The following is a 5,278-nucleotide window of genomic DNA, read 5'->3' on the forward strand; positions in this document are numbered from 1 at the left end:
GAAATAGGTGTGAAGTGGCTGATAATCATTGTCCCTTGGGTTTTCTGCTAGATGATCAGCTATAGCTTGCCCCTTGACGGCCTTCTGTGAAGTGAAAACAATATCGAACTCTGAGAGGATTATCTGCCACTTAGCTAGACGTCCAGTTAGCATCGGCTTTTCCAAGAGATACTTCAAAGGATCAGATCGGGAAATAAGATAAGTGGTATGGCTCAACAGATAGTGTCTCAACTTCTGGGCTGCCCAGGCCAACGCACAGCAGCTCTTCTCAATGAACGAATAATTAGCCTCGTACTGCGTGAACTTCTTGCTTAGATAGTAAATGGCTTGTTCTTTCCTTCCAGAGTCATCATGTTGCCCGAGAACGCAACCAACTGCTCCGTCGAGCACAGATAGGTACATGATCAGCGGTCGGCCCGGTTTGGGTGGCACCAGGACCGGAGGCTGCAACAAGTAATCTTTGATCTTGTCGAAAGCCTGTTGGCACTCCTCATTCCAGTACAACGGCACATTCTTTCTCAATAACTTGAACAACGGCTCGCATGTGGCCGTTAACTGGGCAATGAATCTCCCAATAAAGTTGATCTTCCCTAAAAAGCTTTTCACGTCCTTCTGAGTTTTCGGCACTGGCATCTCTCGAATCGCCTTGATTTTTGCCGGATCTATCTCTATGCCTCTCTTGCTCACGATGAAACCCAACAATTTACCAGCTGGTGCCCCAAAGGCGTATTTCGCAGGATTTAACTTCAAATTGTACTTTCGCAGCCTTTCAAATAGCTTCCTCAAATCATCCAAGTGATCCTCCGTCCTTTTAGACTTGATTATGATGTCATCCACGTAGACCTCCATCTCCCGGTGGATCATATCATGAAATAGGGTTGTCATGGTCCTCTGATACGTTGCTCCAGCATTCTTTAAACCGAAAGGCATGACTCGGTAGCAAAAGGTACCCCAAGGGGTAATGAAAGCAGTCTTCTCCCTATCCTCTTCTGCCATCAAAATTTGGTGGTAGCCAGCAAAACAATCGCAAAAGGATTCAATCTCATGTCCGGCAGTATTGTCTAAGAGAATGTGAATATTTGGTAGAGGGAAATCATCTTTAGGACTGGCTTTATTAAGGTCTCTATAGTCAACACAAACTCTCACCTCTCCACTCTTTTTTGGAACAGGGACTGGGTTTGAAAGCCAAATTGGGTAATGGGAAACAATGATAATGTTGGTTTTGAGTTGTTTTTCAATTTGCTCTTTTATTTTGAGGCTCATATCTGGTTTGAATTTTCTGGGTTTTTGTTTTACGGGTGGAAAAGAAGGGTCTGTGGGTAACCTGTGCACTACCACGTCAGTTGAAATACCAGTCATATCATCATAGGACCACGCAAATACATCCTGGAACATAGTCAAGAACTCAAGCATCTCCTTTTTCTGGCTCTTATTCAAATGAATACTAATCTGCACCTCCTTAACTTCATCCTCAGTTCCAATGTTAATCTTTTCTGTTTCTTCCAGGTTCAGTTTCGGTTTTTCCTCATATTGTTCAAGATCCTTTGCAAACGAATCGGATACTTCCTCATTATCACTCTCGCTTTGGAGTTCGGATTCACAAACCTCCAAGTCGTGAGTGATATAGAGATTGCCATTATCGAATTCCAGAATTGTGATATCCAAAGGATCAAATAATTTTATTTTTGGCCATCTGAAAGAATTAACGAATGTGGGATAATAAGCGAACAAACACACAACCAACAAATGGACAAGCAATATGAAAATAAACAACACAACAATGACAAGAACAACTTGTGCATTTTCATAAAACCTTTTGATTGAAAGCAAATGGAAATGAAAACTTAACAATATTTACATGTGCAGACGTTAGTCAAAAAGGAAATTGTTTTCATTGGCTATTTACAGATGCAAAGGTATTTTCATGAATTCACATGAATGATAAACCCCTTTCATTTTACCGAAACTCCTTCCGAACGGGCAGGGACTCGGCTGTCCAATTGGGAATGGATCCTTCGGGAATGTCAGGAAATTCAGTTTCGCCTGGAACAATATCTTCAAATGTTGCCCCAACGAACAATTGGGCCAAACTTGCTTCAATTTCGTCAACTGGGTTGATTTCTGACATGATCACCTCAGCTGGTCGTGGGAAAGTATAATGCAGGGGTGGAATGTCAAGAACCCTTTGCCCTCCTTCTTTCTCCGCTTTCTTGCGCTCCTTCATCTCTCTGATGTCCTTAGCAGTCGGTCGGAAACCCAAACCAAACGAATCCTTTTTCTCAATAATCTCCACTGGCTTCAGAATTCCTTGCAAATCTCGTCCCAGCCCTTTGTCAAATTCATAGCCTCCACGGATCATTTCTTTGGCCATCATGACACTAGCCTTTGGTAAAGCTCGCTCCTCGTTTGTGATCCAACTTACAGAGACGATATCAGCCGTGCTATGAGGAGTCATGGTGACATTGCGGCTTCCATTCTCCTTTGACCCAGAATCGGTGATCACAAGGCAATTCTCTTCGGCAAATATAGTTATCAGCTTGTCATTCACTACAAACTTCAGCAACTGATGCAATGAAGACGGCACAGCCCCAGACTTATGAATCCACGGCCTGCCAAGCAAAATGTTGTAAACACTAGGAAAGTGCATGACTTGGCAGGCTATTTGAAACTGGGCGGGTCCCATCTCAATTACCAAATCAATTTCTCCTATTGGCTCTCTTTGCGCTCCATCAAAACCTCGGACTATGGTCCCTGAAGGCCTCAGTTTGACGTCTTGCAGTCCTAGCTTTTCCAAAGTGCTCCAGGGACATATATTAAGAGCGGATCCATTGTCAATCAATACTTTCGGCAGCATTTTTCCATTGCACCTCACAACTATGTACAAGGCCTTGTTATGTCCAATGCCCTCCACCGGCAATTCATCGTCAGAAAAAGTAATTTGTTTGGTGAATAACACACTTCCAACTACATGCGAGAAATTATCGACAGAAATATCCCTAGGGATTTGAGCTTTAGTCAATACTTCAATCAGCGCGTCCCTATGCATGTCTGATAAAAAGAGCAGGTCCAACATGGATATCTGAGCAGGCGACTTGCTCAGCTTCTCAACTACATTGTACTCACTTCTCTGAAGCCTCTTAAGGAAATCCAAGGCTTCTTTCTCAGTGATTGTTGGTTTAACGGGCGGCTCGGAGTTGTTTGCTCGAATCGGAATGGCAGCTTCAAATGGACTTGCAATCTTCCCCGATCTGGTAACCACTGACACTTCCTTCTTTGCAATTGACTTCTCCCCAATCTGTATGACGGGTTCATCATAATTCCATGGCACTTGTTGCAGACTTAAAACAGGCTCTTGTTTCGGGAATTCAATGACCACCGGCTCCAAAGCCTCCCTCTCAGCTGGCGTGAGATCCAAGATAAAAGGCTTTTCGTCCTCTTCAAATGGCAATTCTATGACAAATGGCTGGTCTGTGATTCCAAATACTTCAGCTTCCCTCGCCAACTTTTTGACTCGTTCCACATACTCTGCATCATCCAGAATGACCCCAACGATATTAGCGTGCTCCGGCAAAGGGTTTCTATTTACGTTCGGTCCTTGTGCCTCCCTTCTCCTAATTACAATTTCCCCAGCTTCAACCATATCTTGGATTTTATGTTTAAGCGCCTTGCAATCAAAGGTGGCATGTCCGGGGGCTCCAGAATGATAAGCACAGACAGCTTGTGGATTATACCAAGCGGGCATGCCATATGGATAGGTAGGAGGGGGTACTGTACCAATTTTTCCGGCGGCCTTCAACTGGTCGTACAATTGGTCCAGAGGCCTGCCTAAATTGGTGAATGTACGGCTAGGTGGTCGGTTGTAAGGTTCAGGAGGTTGAGGATGGTTGTAAACAGGTCTATTTGGTGGAGGAAATCTTGGATTATATGGTGGGCGAGGTCGGTTTTGGGGTGGACTTGGTTGAGAGATTTGAAAAGGAACTGAAGGTGGGTTAGGATAGCTTGGGCGAGGTCGAGGGTGGTGGATATTGGTAGCATATACAGGGTACGGGTTTGAATAGTAATGATAAGGTGGTTGGTAAGTTGGATTGTGTTGATATCGGGGTCTAGGCGAAGGGTTTTGGTTCCAAATAAAGGTTGCGTCCCCCTCATTCTTTTTGAACGGCGGCTTTTTCGCATTGCTTCCTTGCCCTTGTAAAGCATCCAACTGAGATTTGAGGGCGGAGACATTGACAATCTTCCCAACTCTCACAAAGTCATCAAACTCCTCAAGTTTATTTACAATTGCAGCAAACGAACATCCGGTCATACGAAAAATCTCTTCGAAGTACGGCGGATCATGGGCCTTTATGAAAGTACGTATGATTTCATCCTCGGTCATTGGCGGCTCGACCTTTGCAGCTACTTTTCTCCATCTCTTGGCATAAGTCTTATGGTCCTCGGAAGGCTTCCTTTTCGTTCCTTCTAACGTAGTTCGGGTGGGAGCCAACTCGCAGTTGTACTCGTACTGTCTCACAAATGCATTAGACAAATCAACCCAGGTTTTCACGTCTTCAAATTTCAGGTTGGAATACCAGTCAAGCGCATCCCCTTCCAGACTCTCGGGGAACAACCTTAAAGGCAAATTCTCATCGTCCACGGGCTTTCCCAATTTGTTGGCAAATAGTCGGAGATGTGTCTTGGGATTACCCGTCCCATCATATTTGTTAAATTTAGGGGTTTTGAACCCCTCAGGCAACTGCACGTTCGGAAAAAGGCACAATTCATCATAATCCAGGACTCCCTGCTTATTCAACCCCTGGCTCTTCCTTATAAATTCATCGAAACGATCTAGACGTTTGAGCAACTTCATATCAATTGGAGCACAAGATTCACCCATTTCAGGCTTATTTTGGAAAGTGTGCTCCGGTATCACGGGTTCTGCGGTGGTTTGATAAAAAACTGGTGGGTTCAAATGCATGTTTGGGTCACTTTGAGGCTGAAATCCTTGACTATAAGGAGGGTAGAAAGGAGGATTTTGAGTAAAAGCATATTGCGGGTTAAAAGTTCCCTCAAACGTGGTTTGAATTGGAGGAATAACAAATGGTAACGTGGTTTGAATTGGCGGAATAACAAATGGTTCGGATTGTGTTTGTTTGATGGGCGGAGACTCGGGTTGCACTCCGCTACTAACGAGCTCATCGATCAATTTCTTTTGGGCGGCCATTTCAGATGCCATCTCCCCAAATTTAGTGAGCAATTCGGTCAACTGAACCCCGGGACTTGCAATCTCCGGCTGGGT

The sequence above is a fragment of the Coffea eugenioides genome, chromosome 10, assembly GCF_003713205.1.
Source record: "Coffea eugenioides isolate CCC68of chromosome 10, Ceug_1.0, whole genome shotgun sequence".
NCBI lineage: Eukaryota > Viridiplantae > Streptophyta > Magnoliopsida > Gentianales > Rubiaceae > Coffea > Coffea eugenioides.